The sequence below is a fragment of the Anastrepha ludens genome, chromosome 2 (genome assembly GCF_028408465.1).
Source record: "Anastrepha ludens isolate Willacy chromosome 2, idAnaLude1.1, whole genome shotgun sequence".
NCBI lineage: Eukaryota > Metazoa > Arthropoda > Insecta > Diptera > Tephritidae > Anastrepha > Anastrepha ludens.
Window position 1 is genome coordinate 8,097,863 of NC_071498.1, and position 27,965 is coordinate 8,125,827.

A 27,965-nucleotide genomic window follows, 5' to 3' on the forward strand; every position below is an offset into this window, starting at 1 on the left:
TGAACTACAAACTTAAGCTCGAGCTGTAAGCTGAGTTTTGTGGCAAATGGAAAAGTAAGAAAAATAGTTTGGTGAAAAGTAAAAAGTAGTGGATTTGCCATTTCCTTTTTTTTTATCTTGTTTTTTTGTTTAGTCGTTCACATATACATACTTACTTTCACTACTGTTGTATAAGCCATTGCAAATTTTTTGTGATCCGCCACGATTAAATTTCAATGGATAAACTAGCTTCAGATTTCACGGAATGAAATAAATTATACAATGGCGAGTTTAGAGAGTAAAATCCTTGTATGGTGTCTAGTGGAAGCGGCTTTCGAAAAGTACGTAAAAATTAAATCGCAGAATAAAATTCAGAGTGTCAAAGAAATATGCGCCTGTATTTCCAAAAGTGCAACGATGGGTTTTAGAGTGCAAAACTTTTTAGAAAATGAATAACCTAATCTTCCTTCTTCTTAATTGGCGCTATAACCGCTTACGCGATTTTGGCCGAGTTTAACAAAGCACGCCAGTCGTTTCTTTCTCGTGCTAACCGGCGCCAATTGGACACACCAAGTGAAGCCAAGTTCTTCTCCAGCTGATCTTTCCAACCCCGAGGACTCCTTCCTCTTCCTCTACTACCACCAGCTGGTACCGCATCGAATACTTTCAGAGCCGGAGCGATTCTATCTATTCGGACGACATGACCCAGTCAACGTAGCCGCTGGATCTTTATTCGCTGCGCTATGTCTATATCGTCGTAAAGCTCATACAGCTCATCGTTCCATCGCCTTCGATATTCGCCGCTGCCACAGGTCCAAAAATCTTACGCAGAATCTTTCCCTCAAACACTCCAAGCGTCGCTTCATCGGATGTTGTCATCGTTCAAGCTTCTGCGTCATTCGTTAGGACGGGCATGATGAGAGCCTTGTAGAGTGTTAGTTTTGTTCGTCGAGAGAGGACCACCTAATGCGGCTCCGAAAAAAAGGCAGCAACACCAGAATTCATTGCGCAAATGCATGACATTGTTTGTGAAAATCCAAGTTTGACTAAGCTCCGAATTGCTAAAACCCTTGGAATCTCAGATGAATGAAAAGTCCATGTTTTACACGAAGTCTTACATTTGTAAAACTGTTCGGAAAGTTTGTGCCGAATTTGTTAACAACTCAATAAAGAGCTGTGAAGCAGTGCTGATGAAGAGCAAGGAGTAAAAATACGTTGATCCTTGGCACATTTGTCGATTCCTACAAAGAGCAGGAGCACCCCTAGCACTCGCTTCGTTGCACACGCGTCGCTCAGGACTAATCCCATTTCGGCTGCGAGCTCATCGGCTCTCTTATTTCCTTCTATGCCTTTGAGTCCTGGTATCCAGTAAATAGTGACCTGCCCATTTCCGCAGAGCTCCTCACTTTTGGAACTGTCTTGTTGAAGACATTCCGAATCAGTCCAAAGAGCCATAACTGCTTTAGAAGCTGCTTGGCTATCAATGAAAATGTTTGTCCGAGCATTAAGAAGAGTTAATTCCAGAGCCAATTCAACTGCTTTTGCTGTGGCATACATTTCAGTTTGTAATATATAATATTACACTAATTAGGTAGTCTGAAAGATGTTTGGAGTTCCAATTGCAGAAAAAAAATTAGGGAAAGTAAAAATAACGAACCCAAAAAAAAATATTATGTTTCCTTGGCGCAAGGGGACTGAATTGGCTGCAGAAACCTCCTACCCGGTCATAGGCATCCCCCTGACAGTTGTTAAAGGGGAACTGCACAAATTATTTCTCAGGAAAGCGCAGAAAATATGGAGCTTCATTTCTTCATGTGCTATTTCGAAAACCCTTTGGCCCCAATACGAAAAATGATGAACTCTGAAAGTTCTTTGGACTCCTCGCCATTCAACTTCCAAACGCGTAACTGTGTTTACCGGTCACTGGTAAAAGGGTTACCATTTAGCCCCCATTGCAAAAGCTGTGGGGACCTTTCAGAGAAGGAGACTGTTGAGCGCCTTTTCTGCAAATGTCTGGGTTTGGCAGCTAGACGACTACGGTCATTTGGCGCTCCTTTCTTCGACAGTCTGTGGCAGTGCGCCAACCTAAATCCCCTCAATCGTCTCCATCTCCAACTACCTACCTTGGCTAAAAGTAATCATCCAAATTTATTTTTGCATAACTTTTTTGCTTATTGTTTTGACCTTCTCGCTTATAACATCAAGACGATCATCGATCAATCGAATGTTAATAAAAAATAGACTGGCGCATTTATATTGCAAAGTTTTTGATTCCCAGCTTCTCTTCGAATTCGCGGTGTTGCTCTTCTTCCGTAAATGGGGGAATGTTTCATAGAGCAACTGATTTAAAAGCTTAAAGAAAACTTACTCTTGCAAAAATATGCGAATTGATCATCTTGGCCGCGGTATCCAAAAGTACTCACCTGAAATGAAAGAAAGGAAAAAAGGTTTATTAAATTTGCGTTAGAAGTCATTTGATATTGATTTGTAATTATGAAGAAATGAAATTAAAAAAAAAAAATTATGAAGTGTAATTGAATACAAAAACCATTTAACCCCAATTTCTGAACTATTCAAACTACTAAGCACACAAACACACGATTTGCAATTGCGCCCAACTTAGAAATTCAATTACTACAAGCAATCCCCAAAGATTCTTTAGCTGACTGTGCCAGCAAGAGCCGCAAAACCGATGACGAAAATCTCGACCGATGCCAAGTAAAAAACATGAAAACTTTCCTACACACGTACATACGAGTAAGTACATGCAACTTCAACGGAGGCTGAGAGCATTGGCGGTCAATATCGGAAAAGTAGCAACAATAACATTTTACCGTTGTTTTGGCAAAGTAGCACCCACCAAACACACAAATATCTGAGGCGATAGAATGCTGGGTGGTAGGGATGGTGGAATGGTGCACATTTACATATGTATTTATGTATGTATGCATATTTGCTTGAAAGATTTGAAAGTTGATTATCTTGGCTTAGAATTTGCCAAACTCAACGCAAGAAGCAGAGCACAGCCGAATGCATATACAATAAAGTGACTGGCATAGACAATGGACTAACGAGCGAATGAATGAACGAGCAAAGTGCCGACCGACCGACCAATCGACCCACCGACAGACCCACCGACCGACAAACTGGATTAACCGAATGTGCGGCTGTGAATGGAGAAGAGCGGGTAAAGATTTTGTGGTAACAAATATTGTGAAATAAATGAAGATGTAAGGAGGATAGGCAAGCGCGCTCTGCTGGCAACGTACGGATGGGCGAAAAGCAAAAGACGAAAAGTGAAAAAAAGGAAAAACGAATGCGTGCCTTGGAGTATGTTGTGGCAGAAACTGCGTAGGGGAGTGCACCGGTGGACCACTTAACTTTTGCTGATTTCATGAAGGCAATCGTTAGTTGTGCAAATATGTGGTGCTCTTGGGCGAGCGGGATACCTCGAGTAGGGTGTGGGTATACAAAATAAAGATTTTTGTGTTGAAATTTTGTAGTATATAATAAATCTCAGCCATGTTATTTTTCTGATTTATAGAAGTGTAAATTTTGTATATTTGAATATTAAACATATCGATGCGGATATCTTAAATGAGAGTAACCTATAATGAAAAACCAATTGCGTGTGCAAATAAAGATGGAATTATAGCTGAGATTTCCTGATAAAAAAAATAATAATAAATAAATAAATAACAAATTTAATTAAAAGGAAAGTTGGTAACTAAAATTTTCCAGAAGCCATTCAAACTTAAACTCTATGGTTTTTGATTAATTTCAATATGTTTTTTTTTTTTCATATTTATTTCGCACCAAAACAAATACCAACACCAATACTAATACTAATGCCATTACCAATACTAATATCAATATCAATGTCAACACAAATATCCACAACCAAGGCCGTTAGAAAATTACTACCCATTACACAAACACTGCCATTCGAAAAGAAATGTTTCGAGTTCATGCATGGAATTTCTGCTGAAAATTTAATATTGTGCAGAAAATAGTTACTTAAGATAAAAATGCAGTTATTTCATTGAATTTTTTAATTTATTATTTTTTACATTTCAATTTAATTTACTTTGCTTTATTTTAGTCAATTTGTATTTATTTTAATTTATTTTTTAATTTATTTTATTTTAATGGAATTTAATTTTAAATACTTTGGTTTATTTTAGTAATTTTTTATATATATTTCACTTTTCTATTTTAATTTTACTTTTGATTTATTTTATTTTTAATTTTATTTTTATTTATTTTAACTTATTTTTTAATTTATTATATTTTAATATAATTTAATTTCAAATACACTTTTATTTTAGTAATTTATTTCATTTCATTTTATTTTGGTTTTACTTTTGTTTTATGTTGTTTTTAATTTTATTTTTATGTATTTTATTTTATTTCATTTTTTAATTTATTATATTTTAATAGAATTCAATTTTAAATACTTTCTTTTATTTTAGTAATTTAGTAATTTATTTCATTTCATTTTATTTTACCAAATTTTATTTTAGTTTATTTCATTTCTTGCTTTATTTAATTTTGACTTTTATATTATTTCAATTTCACTTATTCCGAAAATATTATTATGAAGATAATAGTTATTTGAAATGAAATTATCCGTATTTAATTCAATTTATTAATTAATAATTTTATTATATTTTAATTTAAATTAATTTGTTTCATTTTAGCAAGTTTTTATGTATATTACCCTTTTTATTTTCATTTTATAATTAATTTTTACTTTTGGTTTTATTTTTATTTATTTTCTTTTTAGTTTTATTCTTCAATATTTTATTCTATTTCATTTTAAGTTTTTTCATTTCAATATATTTTATTTTTATTTCACTTTACTTTACTTTAATGTACTTCAATTTATGTTTCTTTATTTTTATTTTGCTTAACTTTTTTTTCTTTTTTTTATATTATTTGACCTTAATTTTTATGCTTATTCAATGGTTCGTTCTATTTAATTTTACTTAGTTATCCTATTTTATTTTATTTTACCTTAATGTATTTTTTTATTGTATTTTATTTTAACTTCATTAGTGTTATATCTTACTTATTTATCCTACTTTATTTTATTTTGATATTTTATTTTGATTTTTTATTTAATTTTTTTCCTTGTTCACTGCTGTCGGGAGCATAAGGCCTCGACAAGACTCAGTCTTACTTTGGTTTCGTTAATCTATTTGATTTCTGAAAGGGCAGGTGATTAACCTGCCGCTACCAGTCCTAAGTAGTGGGAATGCCCACATATCGTTGCTTAGGAACAACGCCTTCTTATTGCTTGAAGCGCCATCTGTGTCTCAGAAAAGGCAGAAGGTTCGCACAGATGGTTGAGGACTTAAGCTAAATTTTGAAATGATTTTTTTATTTACTTTTTGTTTTATTAACTTCAACTTCCTTTTTGTTTTATATTATTTTAACCTAATTTAAAATATTTTTTCGTATATTTATTTTTAATTTAATTTTTATTTATATTTTTTTACTTATAGCATTTGATCTTATTTTTAAAATTATTTAACGATTCATTCAATTTTATTTCACTTAGTTATCCTATTCTCTTTTATTTCATTTTTATTTCAATTCTTTTCATCATATTCCATTTTACTAAATTTTACTTGATTTCAATTTAAATTTTTTTGACGTGATAACGTCTTATAATTCGATTTAACAGGCTGCACGCACGAAAAAATGTGTCGTTACCTTGCTCATGAGTGTTACCTTGCTCATATGTCGTTACCTTGGTGATTGCCGTTACCTTGCTCATTTGTCGTTCCCTTGCTCATTGCATTGAATGAACTGCAAGCGAAAGCGCGGAACGAACGACAAAGCAAACAAAGCAAACGAACGGCAACGTTCGACATCTTGCTCTCTCCTACTTAAGTGAGCGTATATATGTATGTATATGCGCATTTGTATATAAATTCACATACTTGTATTTGCATATGCCTTCTTGCTGTGTGCATGGTAATGAACCATTTCTGTGTTGAGAATAGGACGATGATAGAAAAAGTAGGAAATGAAAGGGGGTGTTTCGAGTGTAATGTGTCTTGAAAAAGGCAAATCGATGATGGTGCCTCTTAGTGTTGTTGACTTATTAACGTCTGATGCACAATCGAAATTGAAGATATCTTTCATGAATTTGCTAAATGTTTCGTAATTTTTCACGTTTTTGTAAATGTAACTTGACCTATTCCATTGCAATTCCATTTACCTCCTCCTCTATATCCATACAAAATATCTATCAGACAAATAAAATTAAAATTTTGTTTTGAAAAATGCAACCATTACAATAGTATTTTCTTATGACGTTGTCACGTTAAACTATCGACAGTAAACCGACTTTACAGACAACCTCTTTTTTATTTTAGTTTTGCCTACCCATTATTTTATTATTTTTTTATTTTTCTTTTATTTTACTTATTTTTTATTTAATTTTGTTTTCACCCTTTGCTTCATCTCATTTCATTCGGTAACTGACTACCATTCGGCCCAGCTTCGAAACCCCGGGCATGAAACATCAAATAACAGAAAGTTTTTTCTAATAGCGGTTCCACCTCGATTGGCAATGGAAAACCTCTGAGTATATTTCCGCCACGAAAAAGGAGGAAGGAAATATGATTTTATTTTATTCCATTTAGTCTGTTACAAAATTCGAATAGTTCCTCTTCACAGTTGTATAAAATTAATAATTGGTAATATAGTTTTTGAACACTAAATACATTGTAGAAATTTAAATTATAATTCTAATTACAACATTAACAGGTGGCAACACACCAGCTGTTTTCTATGGCACCACTGTAAAAACAAAAATGCAAAGAAACTATCCATAGATAAAGCGGCTAAATATCACCTGTTCCACGAGTGTAAACAAATGCGGCAAAGTAAATTCCAAGATATCAGCCACCTGCAGGTGCAACGGTGCGACAAATAAACGCGTCGTTGCAACAACCGCAATTGAGCCGAAAATGCAAACAACAACACAAAGCACCAACCAGACAAGTGAATGCAATCGCACAACAATACAATAAAGGGGCATCACTTGCAACTGGCACATGTAAGAATTCATGTGAGTTCCGTTGAAGACAATGCGCCTTTGCAAGTGCGAAGCCAAAGAATTGTGCGAGTGAAGTGTTTGTGTTTTCAGAGACACAAAGACAGCAGAGAGAAGAGAAAGGAGTAGCAAAAGGCAAACAAGAAGCGGCGCGCGACTTTGCTATTGTGAGTCTGCAGTTGAGAGAACAAAGGCATTGCGCACACTTACCCATACACACACACACAAACGTACATATATTGTAATTGAAGTACGAAGAAAAGAACGACGAGAAGGGAAGCGTTTTTAAAGGTGAACAGGTATGTAAGTAAGTACAACCAAGGCTGCAACAACATAAACAAAAGCCGTGTGTTTAGCAAAAAGAAGGGATTGCAAACAAAATACGGCAGCATACCCATAAAGTCAAGAGGTGAACCCCTATTTTGTGGCGCCCACACAGTCAAACAAATTGCATTTTGTGTGCGTGTGATTGTGTGGTCCTTGCAGGCGTGCACAGGTGCCGCTTACAACAACTAAATGCAGATAATATATGAATTTGTACATACATACATACATATAAGCGTATTGAATGGTAGACCGAAAAACGGCTGGAAATGCATTTCGCCGAAGAAGTACGAATTTCATTGACACACGTGCAGCCATACATACATACAGCTACATACTCGTATGTGTATGATAATAAGAATGTTGCAAGGCAATAAAATATATTTATGGGTATGCAGCTAGCACATCCAGTTAAAAATTTATGTATTTATGTATACTAATACCCACCCTGTGAGTCCAATTTCCGGCAAGGGGTTATGAACTGAACAGGTGTACACGGCTGGCTCTATAAATATGTTGTTTAAGGGTTAACGAATTCGGGAGAAATTTTAGACGTGTATGTGTAACATTATACATATGTATGTATGTATGCATCGCCGAATCGCATACGGAGAAACACAGTCTAACAAATTAAGCAGACATTTCGAAATTTTGTTTTTGGAATATTTTATTAAAAATGTTTGCGTGATGCCGCATTTTTAATTTTTATTTATAATTATAATTACTTTGCCCGCGAAGGGTTGCCATTCTACGGAAATAAGAAGATTCAATTTGGGGCTTAAATTTTATCAAAGTAGTTTTGGCAGCAGTTTAAGTACAAGTTTTCTGGAAGGGCACAGTTTAGCGGACTCGTTTTTCCTAAAATATTTATTTTAATGGAAATAACAACGTATAAATGTGCAATGCATTGCCCCAAATAAAGGGTTTTCCAATAACAGGTGTTATGAATGAATGGATTGCGCTATCGAGAGATGAATAACGATTTTTAATGTCCGGAATTGGACGGTATTGATCTGGACAACGCTTATTTTCAACAAGACGGCACTACGTGCCACACAAGCAACGGAAACATTGATCTTTTGCGGGAAAAGTTTCCGGACCGTGTTATCTCTCGATGAGGTGATCACAATTGGCCAACGAGATCTTGTGATTTAATACCTTGTGACTTTTTTCTTTGTTGAAAGAGAAGGTCTACTCCAACCGCCCAGAGTCGATTCAAGACCTCAAAGATGAAATTCGTGAGGCTATCGCGGACATAGGACAGCCACTTTGCAAATTGGTTATGGAAAAGTTCATGAAAAGAATATTTTCCTGTAAGCGTGCTCCTGGTAGTAATTTGCCTGTTGTTATTTTCCACTATTAACGGCATATCTTCCTATTCCGATCATTTATATTAAAAAATCTTTGAATATCAAAATAACACCTCTTATTTGAAAACCCTTTATTTATAGCTAAGGAGTTTATTGACAAGTCTTCCCCACTTATTTGTTGCTCATTTATTTTAAACTCTAGCACTGGAAAGATATGCCACGCACGCCTGCTTAATCAAATGTAAAAAACGCATGTTTTTTGTTGCAAAAAGAAAAAAATATTCACAATTCTAAGAAATATTCATTTTCAAAATTTCAGCTGAACGTTGCAGAAGAAATTCTACAAAATGCTATTAATCCTGAATATGCAACACACCGAAAGACTTCTTTAGGTAACACGCCATTGCGCTTAAAGGCGAAACAGTGGGGATATTTCCAAAGAAAAATTCTTCGCACACAAAATAAATAAAAGCCTCAGCAAGGACGTCTCAACTATGATGGGAATGTACAAAATATCTTGTTGCACTGCACATTCCGGATTGTTTTGAAATATATCACCCTGCACAAAATTGTTGATAAAATTCTTTAAAATATTATTAAATTTTTTCGTATTTATTATCTAAATGTGACTATATGCCTTTGTTAAACACACTCTGCTAAAAGTTTAATAGAAATTATTCCAAGTGAGAACTCTTTATAAAGTTTTGAATTGAAAACTTCTTTAGAATCGTTGGGAGTGATTTGAGACTCGATGAAACGTAAAAGCGACACTACGAAGCGTTATGTTGATATACGTATATGTGTGTGGCTGCGTACTGCTGAGCCACGCTAGTATAGAGAGTATTGTAGTATGTATACTACACTGCCTATTACTTGGTTTGGGTTTAGTTCAAGCGTCATACGTATGTATGTTTGTATGTATGCTAGTACGTATGTGTGCTCACCTGCGTATTACGGAGCCACGGTGAGCGAGAAGGCATTATGTATACCTATACTACACTTCCTAATACTTGCTTAGACCAAGCGTCCTACGAATGTAAGTATGTATGTTAGTACGTCTGTGTAATATACGCGTTACGACGCTCATAATAGCAACCGCGAGTGCTGTATTGCGTCCGTATTTTTATATTCTGTGGTGTTGTTTTTGCACTGTCCCACGAAATGTCGGCATCTGCTAGTTCGCGCGACCTTCTCCAAGTGTTTTTTGGTCGATCGCAACCTCTGCTCTCTTGCGGGTTCCAGTCCAGTGCCATTCTCGTTATGCCATCTGGTGGTTTTCTCAATGTGTGACCTATCCAATCCCTAACTTTTGGAAACTAATTTTCAGCGCATGAAGTTAATAATTCTTTAATGAAAATGTGTTTGTTCTGTTTTAAAAAATCAAATATGCCCAAGTTTAAAATTTTGGTCAATTTAAAAACATTCAACCAATTTTCATCAAAACTTCTCACTTTTTGATCAGAGTTTTTAGAAAAGTTTCGACTATGCAATTTTTTAGCTCTTTGAAATTTGGTTTAATAAATTGCAAGTTTCAAGTGGTTTAGAAATCACGTTGACAATTGTGTTGTGTGATGTATTGGGTGTTTTCTGCAATATAAATAAAAATGTCGAGTTATATCGCCAGCAAAGAAAAGGAAATTCTGAAATCTACGCCGATCTCTTTTTTGCGTAACTATGAACATTAAGATACCTAAATATTAAGGTAAACACAGTTTTCAGAAATATATCCATTCCAATCGCACCCATCTCTCATATTTAATATGACTCAAATCGGGCAGTAAAGTCGAGTTTTTAAAATACTATCTCGACCCCAATGCCCTCCAGTCGAAAACTTGTGATTTTTGTATGCATAAAACCCAATAAAGGCGAGTCGAAATGGAATAAAGCTGGATTTGGGTCAGTAGTGAAACCATAATTTTTTAATTCAAAAATATTATATATATGTATGTACATGCCAGCGACTTTTATAATCACCGACCGCGGCTCTATGCGCTAAAAGCCGGTGCGATATCAACTAATAATAACAATAAAAATACGCCCGGCTTTCTAGACAACCTTCATTAAACCCATCTCTTCATTTGATGAACACGGCTGCACGTGGAGAAATCTTTTGATGTTTGGGAACAACCAGATTCCTTCAATTTAGTCAATGCTGAAATACTTTTATGAGTCGGCGGATTCTGTTGATTAAATATTCTTTGATGAAAATATTTCATAAGGGGGGTAACCGGTTTAGATCGATCAAAAAATCGATTTTTTATTGTATAAATCATTAGTATAACTACTCAAGAATATGTGTTAAGCATATTAAAGTGAAATTCGCATTATTCCCGATTCTATGAGCACTCAAGCGACGGCCCGTCGCACAGTGATTTAAACAATGGAGAAAAATTAAAAAATTAAAAGCAATATTTTAGAAAAACTAAAATGGAAATAAAATCTTCATTATATTGCTCAAATAAAATCACCTTAAGTTTATTTTTATTTTTTGTTTCCTTATCAGTAAAATTATGATAAAGTCTACCTAAATAAAATCCTATTTTGTTTCTTTTAGATTTGATCAACATTTATTATTGTATGGTAGTTCGTTCTGAACGTTTCGATATTTTATAGTTTGACTCGTTTATTATGGCAAATATTCAGCAAGGTATGTAAATATTTTAATATATGTTTGGCATTTTTCTTAATTTTTTTTGTAAAGTAGTCATTATTTTTAGAAAACTCTATTTTTGGTAAAATGTCACAAAAGGTGCCTTTCCAAATTTGTTGTTATTTGATATTTTAAACTGTTCTGTTTTTAAAGGTATAGGTCTTTTTTTGCGCAAAGTTGCACTTTATTCCGAATTTTTATTTTTTAGGTAGTTTGTCAAATATAAAAAATAAAAATTTGGTGGTTACATGGATTTCATTGCCCAAAAAACAAAGGAAAAATAAGTTAGTTGAAAAGGTTCTAAACCTAATGAGACTTCAGACTGTCACGAAAGCAACTAAGCGGGAATTTGAAAAATCTGTTGGCATTTTTTGTGGAAAAATAAATATTAAATGGCAAAAAAATTTTCGCAGAAAAGAACAGTTTTTAGCCAAAGAAAGCAAATGGCTGAACTCTGAAATATATATGACCTCATCACTAAAAGCTATTTTAAGAAAACCAGCTGTTCCAGGTCACACTTTTGCTGAACAAAGCACTTCTCGTGGAAGGCCATATGTAGCTTTTGGGGAGTCAAGTGAGAAGACTAAAAAGAGGCGAATTGAAGAACTGGTCTCAAAATACACCTTGGAGGAGCTTTCTTTTGCGGTAAAAGAATTATCTAAAAAAAGTAATAGTCAGATTGAGTTTAAGGATTTCAAAAAACATTCATTGACTTTACAGGAAACTTTAGCGCTTTATCTTCAGTTAGAACTTTCTCAGAGAAAATATAACTTACTTAGATCAATGATTAATAGTGTGCATTCAGAATTTTTACCTAGCATCTATAAACTGCGACAGTTTCGAGACAGTTTATTACCAAAAGATATTATAACCACAGAACAAGGATCTGAAATAAATCTACAACAACTTCTTGATTATACATTAAAAAGCATTTTAAAATCAATATTAGACAAAGAATATATAAAAAGTGAAACTTTAACTCTGACATGTAAATACGGATTCGATGGAAGCTCTGGGCATAGCACCTACAAACAAGTATTTAGCTCCACAGAAATGACTGACGAATATTTATTTTTAGTTGCTATGCCACCCCTTGTCAGATGAAAAAGGTTATATTTTTTGGAATAATCCTCGAACTTCGTCAACATTTTTTTGTCGACCAATTAAATTTATTTTTGTTAAAGAAAATTCCGATTTAGCTTGAGACTGCAGCAAGAAATAAACGATTTAAAACCTATAACTAATTAAATTTTCAAAACAAAAATTACACTGTAAATTTTAAATTTCACTTTACAATACTTGATGGAAGTTGCATTAATTCCTTATCAGAGACTAATTCTACTCAAACTTGCTTCATTTGTGGAGCTACACCAAAACAAATGAATACAAAAGAAGTTCTTAAACAACCAGTTAAAATAGAAAATTTTAGTTTTGGGATGTTATCTCTTCATTCGTGGATCCGTAGCTTCGAATGTTTATTACATATTGCTTATAGGCTTCCTTTTAGAAGCTGGCAAGTAAAAGGCACAGAAAAAAAGCGTTATTTGATATTCAAAAGAAAAAAATTCAAGACGACTTTAAAAGAAAATTAGGCTTAGTTGTGGATAAACCTAAGCCAGGTTACGGGTCCACTAATGATGGGAATACGGCAAGAAGGTTTTTTTAAAATCCCAAAATAAGCTCTGAAATAACGGGCATTGATGAGAATCTGATTTTTAAATTTTCTCAAATATTACGTGTTGTGTCTTTTGGAAAGCAAATTAACATCGGCAATTTTCGAGAACTTTTAAATAGTACCAGAGAGCTTTACATTGAATTATATGACTGGTTTTATATGCCTTCCAGTGTCCTTAAATTATTAGTTCATGGCGAAGAGATCATTAAACATTTTGATTTACCAATAGGGCAACTGGCAGAAGACGCACTTGAAGCTAGGCATAAGGAGGTACGAAATAGTCGTCTTTATCATACACGAAAAAATTTTAGAATAAACACTAATAAAGATATTATGACATATTTACTATTAACATCAGACCCCTTTATATCTTCTCTGAGAAAGACTACCTCTTCGCATTCTTTTAATTTTTCGGATATTAAAACCTATATTCTAGAGGAAAATGTAAATCAATTTGATTTAGAAAATATTTCAGATAGTGACTAACTAATATAAATAATTTTCTTTTTATTCCTTTCCTATGTTAAGTATATTTTTTTGTACTACTGAAACATATATTTTTTTTTTTTATTTAAAGTTTATTATATAAAGTTGGTGAATGCGTTAAAAACATTCCTAGCTAATTAAAGAGGAAACATAATTTTGATTTTTTGAAATGTATAGCAAAAATTATTGTTTTAAATAAATTAATATTATTAAAAGTTCAATGTTTAATACTCTAAAATTTTTCGTTTACACTTCCTGCCTCCTTACTTAGCCCAGAACTTTTTTTTTCATGCTACAGTTGTAACTCTATACATGAGCTACACAACTGCTTTTATTAAATTAAAATCGGTAAAGTAATACAGGAGTAGTGATTTTTGTCCGATTAGCCCATATACCTGAATCACTGTGCGTCGGTTCCGCACCGTGGCGCGCGTTAGTTAGAACGACGTTTTTCTCGAAACTACTTTTTTCAATTGGTGGGCATTCTAGCTTAAAAAGTTATCGACCAACCGTTCTAAAATTTTTCGGCATTTTTTCTTTATTCAATTCTAATCTATATTAACCTAATTCTGGGATTATATTATTATCTAATATAAAATGTGGTTTTTTAAGCAAAATAGATGAAAAAATATGGTATAAAAAACCCACTTTGTGTTCAAGCGCCTCAAAAGCATGGAATTTTCAATATTTTTTTACCGCATATAGGTTCATATTCTTAGGAAATATGTTTTTATTAAAAAAAAAATTGCTCTTGATTTCAGAGAAAAATTGCAACTTCAGGAATTCCCACCATTCCATGGACAATTCCATGGACAGCACGCTCTAAAGCCACTATCTCCCGGGGAAATAGCTTCAAAAAATTTAAAAGTGTACCTTAATATATAAATAAAGTATCCTCTAAACTTAAACAATTTCTGATTATTCCTTCATTGTTCAAAAAATTCTCGAAAAACACCAAAATGTTGGCCTCCTAAACTGGGTTCCCCCCTTAAATTTCAAAAAGATGGCTACTCCACACAGCTATAGAAAAAACGAACTGTTTGACAATGAATTTAGTGAAATTTTTTCAAACGAGCAATATTTGTGTTCCCTTGTTCAATGAAGAAACTCAGATGTACCGTTAGTTCAGGAAATTTTAAATAAAAATCATCTTTATGGCTGAGTGGGTTTAGTCGCGTTAAACGTTGGTACTTCTGACGATGACGATAAGCAGAATTCAGGTCAAAAAATTATTAAAACAAAAAATATACAAAATTAGTTAATTGTAAAATGTAATTGTAAATTTTTCTCATTCCAAAACAAATCGTGAATTCATTACATGGAAAAAATGGAAAAGCTGTACGATGCCGGCAAGCTGAATTTTTCGATTTATAAAGGAAAAATGAAGTAGAAAAATTATTATAATATATAGATTATTATAGGATTTAAAAACTCGATAATCGTTAAATGTGCATATAATTTTCCTAATAACAAAATAAACAAATCTTGTACTCGTTAGAAGGAAAAAATGTGCAACACCGTCACGCAAAAAATTCTCAAAAAGCAACGAGAGTTTTGAGCTACCTGAGTTTGCGCTTTATTGCATCCAAATTCAATGGGCTATGAATCTGCATAAACAGCAAATATCAAATAAAACAAAATTTCACACTTTTTAATAGGAAATCACGAAATATTTTTATATGGGCAAAATTCGCAATACGATCAGGGGGAAAAATATAAAAAATTAGGGAGAATTTTGAGCCACTTCAAACTTGCTTTTTACTATACTAAGATTTTATGGGCTATAAAACTACGAAATCCTTTTTTTTCTTTAATTACCCATGAAAAACCGGTCGCCGGTTAACACGAGGAAGAAACGACTGACGCGCTTTGTTAAATTAGGCCAAAATCGCGTAAGCGGTTATTGAGCTAATTAAAAAGACGAAGGCTCGTGAAAAATTTGAGATTTTGCTGAATATTTGGCGAATTTTTGTAAATTTTGCGCTAAGTCTGAAACTTTGGTTTATATGATATTGGCAGCAGAGTGAAGTATATTTTTATAAAAAATTAATGGGAATTAAAAAAAAATAAAAAACATAAATAAAAAATACTCAAGACTTGTCAAAAGATCGCGATCCTATCATTTTGTCCATAAGTGTAACACAAAAACTGGCAGACGCTCGTGCCAACTCCAATAAAACGCCAGGATATAGGGTTGGGCCGGATACATTTGAACAAGAAAATAGACAGGATTGCAGATAGGCAGACATGCAGTTTGCATGTGTATGTATGTGTGTGAGACCAGGCAGCATGAAACATGAAAAGCAATGCGCAAATAAATTGTAAGCAAAATATAATAAATGTGGCGTACGCACAGACGCCCATGCATACATAGATGAACTCTGCATACATACACTCACACACTAATGTTTTTTCCCTCCTCTACGTAATAAATAAATAAATATGTGTACACCTTAATACTGATTATTTACGAGCGCCAGTCTGAGTATTTATCTCCTTATTTTTACGTCTTATGGATAAAAAAATTTTGAATCAAAAAAATTCTGGCGAATTGGATTTCAACCAACGATTTGGTACTCTTCAGCGATTTATGAACGAGTGGGGCTCTACTCTGCCGTTGTTATAGCAGCCTGCATAAGTACTTATGTATGTACATATGTGTGTGTGCCTTATTATGTAGTCGGAATATTTTTCATGCACTCACGTATGCAATGGCGAACTCATATTTTGTTCGATATTCAATTTATGTAGATGAAATTTTTGCAAAATATGTTCTCCTACTTTCAACCTTTATTGTTTTCGGTGTGCACAAATTCATACTTATGGGCAAAATAATAAATACACCGCAATTTTACTAATTTGGACTTTTTTCTTAGGCGTCGATGAACGAGCGAGAATCGAGAGTAAAATTTCAAGGCCATGCAACGTTCCTTGGTGTCTACTGTTTGGGTCTCGGGTCTCTCCCTCTTTCCTTGTCTGCCTTGAAAGTTTCACTTCCGTTATGTGCACTATGCTGCACGCACTTTTTTTTAATTTTCTTTTTTTTAATGTAATTATGATTTAATACTATAGTAATTTAAAACATGGCTCATTCCACAACAAATGTCATATAAATCAGAGTTTAGAGCTCAGTGGAAGATTTAAAGAAAACCGTCAAATTTTCATCAACATTTCAAATTTTTTAATAAGAATTTTAAATAAAAATTTGAGTACACTGTTTTTAGCCCATTAAATTTTAGTACAATAAAGTGCAACTGTGAAGCGGGTCGAAATTCACGTTGATTTTTTATAATTTTTCCCCTGACTGTATTGCGAATTTTCTACACATAAAAATATTTCGTGCATTCTTATTTCGAATTCAATTTTTAAAATTTGATTTTTTTCGATTCATAAGACATTTGCTGCTCAAAATTAATGAAATTAAAAAAAAATTAAAAAAACAGTAGTCACAATAAGATGTATTTAGGATTTTAATCGTAAGTGTATATCTTTTTGAAATATTTATAAGGCATAAATCCATGTCAGTTAACGACATTATAAATATAATAATATTTTTTACACACAATAGCTTCCGAAAAATATGTATTTATTGCACAAAAATTGCTGAAGAATGGGCATTAATTCTACAATAAAGAAAAAGAGGAAGAAGAAGGAGAGCATTTCTTACAAGAATGGCACACCAAAGGCTTCATAAATTTGCTTTTGCTTTGAAAGAAATTGTACAAGCTGCACTCCTTTTCATAACTCTCACAGCAACTTTCATGCTTCAAGGGTTTTGAGTGTTGATTTAAATCGGTTTCTTAGCAGCAAAGGTGTTTTGTATGCCAACAAAAAAATAAATTTTGAAAAATGTAATAATATTAACTGAATTTGATTATATTGATGGGTAAAAAAGACTAGAATTGAAAATTAATTAAATAATAAACAAAATTAATCATAGGATTTTTTTACGTTCAGAGCAAAAAACAGTTTTCGCATCGGCCAAGTTGTGCAGTGTTGCCAACCATTTGCTCTTCGCATTAAATTTAGTACTTTTTTATATATTTTTTGTTGCTTATTTTTAATGTAGAGCTACTGAAACTATAAGTTAAAAAAACTTTATTGTTTAACAATTCTTATAAAATTTGATATTTTGAAAGTGTAAATTTAATTTTTTGCTCCTTTTAAGGCTCTGCAAGAATATTAAATGTCCCTCTCTCAACTCTTCGTAACATTGAAAACCTTTTTACACATTTCAAAAAGCGTTTGAATTTACTGAATACGAATTAAAACCATAGAGGTGTAATCGTTTCTTCCGGTCCTCAATCCTTAATGGCACATAGGGCAACAAGAGGTGTACTCATAGTAAAATAAGCAACAAAATGCTACTGAAGAAACTTAACTCTTAAGAAAAAAGTCATAAATAAATTTCTAAAAAAATAAAAAACACACATTTTAAAGACAATTTGTCACGCATACAAAGTTCTTTAAGTAATCCAATAAAAATTTGGTGTTTTGTTTTATTTAAATGGGCATTTGAGTGCGTTTTTATATCCAAAGCTAGGCAACACTGCAGTAGCGAGAGAGAGATTTGACTGCCGAAAGCAGAAGAACACCAACAAAACCTGCAATCGCGGGCAATGCCACCAGATGTTAAAAAAAAGTAAAGCTAAATAAAACTGAGTGTATTATTGACCCAATTTTAAAAAAATGTATATTTTACAAAATCATAAACATTACTTTTAATTAGAACAGGCTAGAAAAATGTCATGAAGAAAGAATTAAAACTCCGAGACTAAATAACAAACAAAAAAATACTAAATCAAGTTACGAAAATGGTTATCTGGCCATACTGGTACTAATACGTCACTCATTGTCAAATTTGCTGAGAGCAAAGTAATTATTATTATTTTTATTATTATTCTTTCCATCATGACTAACAAAATCTCAGTTTTATTGTAAACACATCCCAAGTGAGCCGATCAGCTGATTTTGTCAAATTCGCTCACAGTCGAATAAACGTCTGTTAAAGAGCACACCCTCAAAAATCTTTTCACCATGTGGTTAAACAGGGTAGAGAGACTTTGTTAAAAAAAAAATGTGAAGAGCGCAAGAAAAAACGAGAGCGTGAATAGCTTGAAAGGTGCCGTGTGAGATTCAGATTTCGTTTGAAATCAAAATTGTTAGAATAGACCATCCATTAGCTATGTGACCAGCCACTATACATAGATATTTGGGGTATTCACCAGAGTGTGATAAGTGTGGTATTGTCGTATGTCGTAAAGCTTATAAAAAAAATATATATATATCAAAAAGGTACCGACAAAGTCATATCATGAATTTGCATACTATTGAAGAATAGTAGATTGTGGTTTCAAATTCACGACATACGGCAATACGACACTTGAAGCTCTGTTAGCCAGGAATAACAATTCACATAATTCTCATAGAAACTTAGCGATTGTTGCTCAGCATTTCACCAGCTATAATAGTTTTTCATCATACCTGTTTACAAAGCTTTATTTTGTGCGAAAAATCAATTCTGTATGGCATATTTGCCGGATTTGTATCCAAAATTATGTCCAAGCCTAGCAGAGCTCTTACGATATCTTATGAACCAACCAATTATTACTAAGCATTTAAGGTCATACTGCTAGCATTGAAATTAATACACTTTTGGTAAAATTTCAGCAAAAACGACTTTTAACCCAATTATCCCGACATTTCTTGCAATCGTTTGAAATTTATAAGATATCAGTTGAATCAAAGCAAAGCGTTTTATTTTTAACAAGCATTAAGTTTTCGGTGATAAAAGCACCAACACGTAAAGAGAACCATTTTTCGAAAAACAAATCACGGACAACTCTTTTAAGGCTTTCACTCAAGCAAAGAAGCAGAAAGAAATTTAAATAAAAAGTCTGATAGAGAAACTCATAAAAGTTGTAATCGAAGCAAAGATGAGGCAGCAGATAAGCTCAGACATCGAACCTCAGCGCAAATCAAGCGGAAAGCATCAACCCCATCAGAGCAATGCTTTTCTTCCAGCAGTGCTCATGATTAACAACAGCAGGACAAAGGAAGAAAGAATGCGTTACGCCACCAGCATGAAATACGAGACGTCCACAAAAGGAACAGGCGACACAGAAGTAATAAAATAAAATCACCAGGCACAAAAAATTGCGGAAGCAAGCAGCTTGCCGGATTAACGCACACAAAACCACTACCAACCCACTCACACACACAAGCACACACGGGTAAAGTGCTGCCAGCAATTGCTTATAACCCTACGCTCAAAATGCAAACAGGATATTGGGTGCGCATATAAGGATCAACAATTTGCAAAGCAAAAGAGAAATCGTAAAGATAGAGAAGCACCTCATAAAGGGATAAATGAATATCGAAGCATAAGAAGGCGTATGTAAGTTGTGGCATGCATTTGTTTGCCACGCACAAGTATTGCTTATAAGCAGCTACAACCATATCAGCTTACAACAACTTATAATATGATTTTTTTCCTTCTTTTTCTTTATTTTTTTATTTTATATTTTTTGCATAGCCAGCAAACTACAACAACAGCAAACCTTACCCTAGCGCTTTGTGGTAGGAAACCTGTCTGCTGCTGCTATTATGGCTACCGCTGCTAGGGTCGCCGCCCAACCAGTGTTGCTATTTCACGCTTGCTTTGGCAAAATACCGTCATGACGCTACTCGTAGAAGTAGAGAAGAGAGCGTAAATAAAATAGAAGCAGACTTTCACATTATACAAATACTTGTGTTTCCCTATGCATGTACGGGTGGGTGTTTGTGTGTGCGCTTGAAGACTACAAAGGAAACAAAAGTGAAAATGTGTAAAAAGAGTGAAAATTTTGATTTGTGTAACTAAATAGCATTGCAAGTGCTAAACAGACGCTCGAGTGGCATTGTTGGCTCTACACCGTTTGAGTGCTGCTGGCATGCGTTGTCGTTACAAGTGTGTTGCGTCAGGATATTTGGAGCAGAACGTAAATTGAGACAAACAAGAAAATGAGTTGATTGTTTTACAAGTCTAATATTCATCACCTAAACAGGTATCCATTCGCTGATAGACAGTTCCTATTAAGATTATGACAGCAGAAGTGACTTACAAAGCCACTTCGCACGTCGCTGCTCATAACAAATGGTGGCTAGTTGCCACTTGCTTGTTAGGCGTGCTGAAGTTGTATGCGTAGTATTTACTTTCAGTTAGGGATTGTAGACTAGTAGGCGTACGAAATATGTACATACATACACACATACATACATACACGTACGTACATATTTAGATATTCAGCGCGTTCGTTGCTAATGATTTGTAAATAATGCCGTCAGTGTTGCGAATGTGAGTGGCATTTCTGCAACTAAATTTTGCGCAATCCAACTCACACATATGTAGGTGTGTACGAGGTGTGTTCAAAAAGTAAGGTTACTTTATATTTATTTCGAGAAATATTTTTTTTATTTATTTATTTATTCATTTCTTTTAAGAATATATAGTTTACAGATTACACAAAAATGTAAAGAAAAACAAGCCAAATTTGGCAACGGAAATATTAACAATCAATATAAATTCAATACTAAGAAATTAAGTTTAAATATTAAAAAATTGGGTGGCATTGGATAATGAGTTATACTCTCGAAGTGCGCGAGGAATAGGTGCATTACTCGCAAATTTAGTTTTAAGGTGTCCGAGTGGTCTAGAATTTTCAAAAAAACAATTTTATATATATATATATTTTTTTTTTGATATTTCGAAAGTATAGGCTTTTAAGAATGTACTGGCAAATTTTTTTAAGGATATTCCCAGTATTTTCCATTCTACAGCCGTTTTAGCAGGTAGAGTCAGATTCGCCTCGCGGCGGCATCAATGAAAAATATCCTCTCTCAAAACTTTAAACTCAATTATCTCAAAACTACTTTTTTCGGCTTAGTGTTGTCAAAAAATCGTCTGAAATTTTAATACGTTGTTCACAACATCAATGGCCATCGCTCGTACTAGAATCAAATTATTATTCGAATCCTTTCATTTTTTTTTTTTCATTAAAAAACTGAAAGAAAAACGATTTTTAGATTGGCAAATTCAAAACCGCGCCATTTTGTCAAAATTTGTTTTTTATTCTAGTACGGGACATAGCTACAGTCATACTGATTAATAATTTTTTGGGTTTTTGTGTTTCAGATAAATAGAAGAGCCAAAATGGACAACACCGTCCAGGTACAATTTTTCGGTAGAGTCACCTTCAGCGCCACTTTTAAATTATTAAAATTAAAAAAACAGAAACATTTTTTTTTTCATTTTTATATGCAAAAGAAGCTAAATAAAAAGCCTTAAAAATTTAAGTATCGTTTTTAATTTTTTTTATTCTAAAAAGAAGTTCCTGAAAGTATCCTAAATAATCGAGCTCTAAACCACCCCTTAAGGCTTTCCTCATACGAAGGGTAAAAATTACGAAGACTGCTTTGTGGAGCGTTAAAACTTATTCGAACAGTCATCGATGCCATTAACGAAACTGAAATTGAACGAAAGTGAAAGAGCTGGCCTTATATTTTCCAGAGATTCTAAAAAAATGAACTTTAACCGGACATCTCTATTAGCCCGACAACTCCCTTGAGCAAAATGTCCGCAAATCGTATACAGGGTGAACGATATGAAGTGTTACCAACTTCACCCACTCCAACTTGTAAGAATTTGAGCCTACGTATGGCCACTCGAAGGAATTTCCCATCGCAAGTAATGGTTTGGGCCCCAGTGACCGCTGATGGACGCTCTCCAATCGTTTTTATCGAGCCTGGTGTCAAAGTGAATGCAACTTTTAATCGGGAAAATGTTTTAGAAGCTGCTTTAGAGCCGTGGACACCCAAACATTTCGGTCGTAGACCATGGACGTTCCAACAGGACTCGGCACCGTCTCATAAAGCTCATGTGAACAAAGAATGGTTAAAAAATCATGTTCCACACTTCATTTCGTCCACACAATGGTTTTTGAATTCGCCAGACGCAAATCCGATGGACTATTCCATCTGGTGAGGTCTAAAAAATATGCCAGTATGGATGCGCTGAAAAAAGTGATTATACGAGAATGGGCCAAAATACCTCAAGATCACATTCGTGCAGCATGCAACTAATTTTTTGACCGTTTGAAGGCTATAGTCAAGGCAAAAGGTGGTCATCTCGAGCTAAAGTGAATTTACAATATGTTATATTAAAATTGTAATCATTTTTGAACAATTTTGTCTTTGAAATCAATAAAAACTAATTTCACATAAAAAAGTTTTGGTGTTTTGAATAGGTAAAACCTTATATCGTTCACCCTGTATATCAGAAGAAGTTACCCTCTTTTGAATGGACACCTCACTTGGTTGAACAAAAGCCGACTGATGATAAGTGTTCGTCTAAGAGAGGTTGCACTGTATATATATCTATGTAAATTGTCTAGACCCTTTCTTGGGTATTTGGGTGTTTCTTCTCCTATTTATAATATGCGTTTTAGTCTTACAGTTTTATGTCGCCTCCGGATGACGGGTGAGAAATTTTTTTATGACAGAAATTCTTTCGGTTGAGTACTATTTTCTACCGAGGAACCGAGGAACGATTGCTATTAGAAAAAACTTTCTATTATTTTAGTGCTTCATGTCCGAGGTTTCTAACCTGTGCCCCAGAATACTAGTGGCAGCCGCCTTGTTCAACGCTTCCTCCATTCCTGGCAGCACTTTTTGGTATTGCCTTGAGCTTTTCCAGCAATGCAGTCTTTATATCCTCCATCGAGCAAATCGCTTTGTGTATATTCAAAGACCTCTTCAATTTAGTAAACAAGAAAAAGCCGCCGAGGCAAAGAATCACTACTAATGACCCTTTCGAGCATTCAACAGCTCCAGAGCAATGCTCATCCCACGGTTCTGTTGCTCAAACCAAAGCAGTTACGGAACAAACTTTCATTGACACACATTTTATGCCCAAAAAAATACGAAGGAATTGCGTGATACTGGCACGTGCGATATGCCAATATACTCAAGAACTTCACCAAGTGTGATTCGATGATTTTCCGCTACACATTTTTTTCATTGTTCCAATATTTTTATCTGTTCTAGGCGATTGGATCACACAGTGGCAGGCTCGTCGTTGGCAGCTTCTCGACCATCTTTGAAGAACTTGTAACACTTATAAAATTTTTGTTTGTTTATCAGAGCAGACTCAACATTTCAAGTGTTTAAGACCACTTAACTCCGATCCTTCCATTTTACACTAAACTTGTCGCAAATCCTTTGATGCATTTTTTCCAAAGCAGAAAATCGTCAAGCTCGTGTCTAATCATTGTATTTCTCAAAAATGAACTAAATATGTATTATGCAAGGTGGCGCAAAATTAATCTCCCTATAGGAAGATTTATAATTTTTGTAAATAAAATCGCAAGTCAATCAGATTTGATACGTGTGAACTGGACAGCTGCAGTATACAAACAGACAAACCATGGAGCGTCAAAATAAAGATGTACATCACTCAAAATCATTTTTTTCTTTAGTAAAAAAATATTCAAAAACAAAATAGAATGATGCGCCATCTTGTCGTCGAAACTATAAATATATTGTATATTCAGGCCATATTTACCAATGCAGTTAAAGAACAAAATCGAAAATCCAATATACACATACATGGCCTGCGATACGTGAAAAGTCAACTTACTTTTTAAAGACACCTCGTATGCGTTTGCCTTTATACCAAGATTATACTATTCATATGCATTATATGTGTAGTTAGTTACCTACATACATACACACATATACATACATACATTATACCTATTTGGCTAAGGATAATGCCGCCAGCTCCATCAGCCGTCCAGTATTTACGGTTAGTCTATAATTCTCCCTCTAATGCCTAACGATGTTTATTTTGATTTTCTTGTAGATATGAGAATGAAATGTGAGTGTCGATTGTCCCGCTTCAGATGCTAATTGAGTAAATACAATAATTTTTTCTGCAATATAAATAAGCAGCAATGCGCGAATAGAGCGTAAGTTTTATTTTAAACCATTTAAGGCCGTTTTCAAAGAGGCGAAATAGCATACTGCCCACATTTTCCAAAGTTTGCGAAAACTTGATGGCGACGCAAATTTCATTATTTCTACTCTCTCCACTACAATCTGCTTTCATACAAAGTCAGAGTTGCTCGTCAGCAATGGTTAAATACTAGATGATATTAGAATTGGTTTTGACAACGGAGACTTGACTCTACTTTGTTTACTTGATTCTTCTAAACCATTTGACACAGTGGATCACAAATTGTTATGTTTGAAGCTTAAACACTATTTCGGCTTTAAAGACAGTGCGGTGAAGCTCATGACCTTGGTGGCAGAACACAGAAGGTTAGGACCAGAAAATTAACATCTTCACCTAGATTTGTACACACTGGTGTTCCCTAAGCGTCCATCCTTGGTCCACTTCTATTCAGTCTTTTTGTCAATGATGTTTTTACCGTTTATCAGTATGTAAATGTCCATGCGTATGCTGATGATGTACAATTGTACTTGTCCAGACTCTTGAAGATTTATGTTTCAAAATAAACAGTGATTTGTCTGCTATTTCTGTTTGCGCTAATGATAACTCTTTATGTTTGAACGCGTCAAAGTCATGCGTATTACCTGTATGTAATAGCGTGGTACATGTTGACAATATCCCTAAATTGGTACGGATAAGGTAAAAAATTTGGGGTTTATTCTTAACACAAAACTTACCTGACCAAATAAATTGGATTGTGGGGAATATTTATGCTACATTGCGTAGGCTGAGAGTCTCTGCAGCATTCACGCCAGAGAAAACGAGGCGCAAATAAGTTCCCCAGCTAATTATGCCTCTCATTACCCACTCTGAGGTGGTATACAACAAACTTGACTCCACATCTGCGAACAAGGTTACTGGACTGTGCCTTAACAGTTATTTGTCTGCTAGAAATTGCATATTTATGTGCAAACTTAGATTATTCAAGTCACCTCCCTACCTGACAGAGAAGTCGATACCAGTAAGGTACAACAAATTCATCGTTCCAACATTTAATTACCTAGCATCATCTAGATTATTCTTCATTAAGTGTGGAACTCATTACCCGACACTGTGAAGGCTGGACTTAAAAGATTTAACTACAGGGCACAAGTCTATAATTACTTTAAACGTGTTTGATTGCATTGAATTATTGCATTAAATTTCTCTCTATATTCTCTAATTACTACTTGTGTTTTTTCTTTTCTAAATCCTTCTTTTCTTTCCCTACTACCAAAGCCTTATCTTCTTGTTACTATAGTTAAGTTAAATATATTGGATTTATTTGTTAATGAGCTGGTGTAAGAATTTAGATTAAGAAACTTTCATGTTAAAATCATTCTAGTTGTAGGAGAATATACTAATGCTGAATTCTATTAAAAGACCTTAGTCTTACTCTGTACTATTGATATAAATAAATAAATAAATAAAATAATAAGTCTGGGCTGTAGTTATTTAACGCAGTGTATATTTTCGAAACAAATAATACCATCTCTCTTTTGACCATGAAAGCATTTCGACCAAAATAAGCATTGAACAGCACTGACCATATCGTAGAAGAAGGCTTTGCAGCAAAACATTTCGCTACCTGTGGAACAGGATAATCGCGGGAAAGCTCAATAACACTTGCTCGACAACTATATCAAAATGAATTTCGTTTTTTATGTTTTTTAAGACTTCAAGTAAAAACTCCGCATAATAAATTAACTAAAAGAAGGTATTGCCAAGAGAGTAACGCCGATCAGGTGCCCAAAAACAAAGCAAATTATCTGCTAATGTTAACTTATGTGGGAAATAACTCCAATTCGACATAATCTATAATTTTACTTTATATTGCCCATGGCTATCACATTTATGTACTTTCTTACACTTTTTCGCCGAACCAACTCTCTTACGCCATGCATTCGCCACATAAACCATTTACCGGTCAGCGGTCAACGTAGATGTGGCAATACATAAATTTCGTACCGTTGCTGATTTCTCAGGCGGTCAACGTCGGTAGCAGCGGCGACCAACTGCTGTGTAAGCGTAAAATTGGCTATATACAGATATCGAAACAATTGCGTTCATATTATATTACATACGAGTATGTGTGTGTGTGTATATGCTAATGCCCTGGATATAAATCAGCGCCGCAAAACCGAATAGAGCGCACCTACTAACACCTAAATGTAATTAGAAACATACCCTGCAGAGAAACCCTGAACTAGTGAAACAAGTGTCTAGGCAATATCCATTTTTAGGCTGAGTCCATCTAGCAAGTATAGGTCGAAAATAAGCCCTTCTCGCGCATGAGTATCGTAGCTTTGTTAGTTAACTTCAACTTCTGATGTAGCTATGTTTTTCCAGTCGAGGTGGAAAGAAATGCGCTTTTTTTGGGAATCAAATAAATGTAACTAAGTATTGGTTTTTTAAGATTTACAAACTTCCGTAAGTTTAGACACCAACATAAATACAGATAATAATTTCAGCGTTGAATTGATTCTCTCTTGCTAACAAGTCCTACTTTGGACTAAGTAGGCAATTGAGTAGAAAAATCCTCTCTCGACGAATAAAGCAAACACCTTATAAGGCTCTTATCGTGACCGTCTTATCGTATAGATATTGCAGAAGATTTTTGGTTGTTCGCGCTTTGGTAATGGCGAGTATCGTAGGCGATGGAACAATGAGCTATATGAGCTTTGCGACGACATAGACGTAGTGCAGTGAATATAAAATCACACAGTTTCCGCGGACTTGGCCATTTCGTCCGAAACGCTCCAGCTCTGAAAGTATTCGATGCGATACCAGTTGGTGTTTGCAGAAAAAAAAGAAGATCACCCTTGCGATGAAAAGTTCAGGTGGACGAGGCTTCACTTAGTGTGCTCAAATGGCGCCGGTTAGCGCCAGTGCTTTGTTAATCTCAGAAGAGAAGAAAAAGAAGCACAATGTACGGAATTTTTATTATACAACTATGAAAGAAATGAACGAAATAGCTGCCTGATTGTAGATATGCTCGCTACACTTTCCACTATTGCGATGGTGGCAGTAGCGCGTGCTAGATCACTTATTTTTCTCTCATAGATATAATTTATCGCATTGAATACACGTTTCGAAATATGGAAAAAGGGTTTCAGAGCATCTAGACCGGAGCTTTTCAGTTTTGTGGAACTACTGAAGATCGAATGGAGAGCTCGCTAAACTCCATCTAATGAATTAAGTACTTTGAATTATGGAAAAACCGAACATACTGAATAATGTGCACGCTCCGAACTATCTAAAAAGGAACACAGAGACTGATAATTGAGAGATTGAAATGTTGATACTCTTTGAAATAACCCCTCAAAAATTCACCAATTTCTTCTGTCAAAAAAAAAAATCCTCCATCAAGGTACGCCCGTTCCGAAAAAGTGAATTGATACCAAAAAACGAATACAGGGTTGCCAATATTCGACGGACCCATG

General features: G+C 34.3%; 1 long non-coding RNA gene across 1 annotated transcript in view; it reads right to left on the reverse strand.

Moving 5' to 3' along the window:
* Nucleotides 1-2,258: 2,258 nt before the first annotated feature.
* Nucleotides 2,259-27,965, reverse strand: part of LOC128862716 (uncharacterized) — a 131,627-nt gene continuing 105,920 nt past the window's right edge. The window contains exon 3 of the long non-coding RNA XR_008454534.1: nt 2,259-2,402. This is a non-coding gene — a long non-coding RNA (uncharacterized LOC128862716). The remainder of the gene's footprint in view (nt 2,403-27,965) is intronic.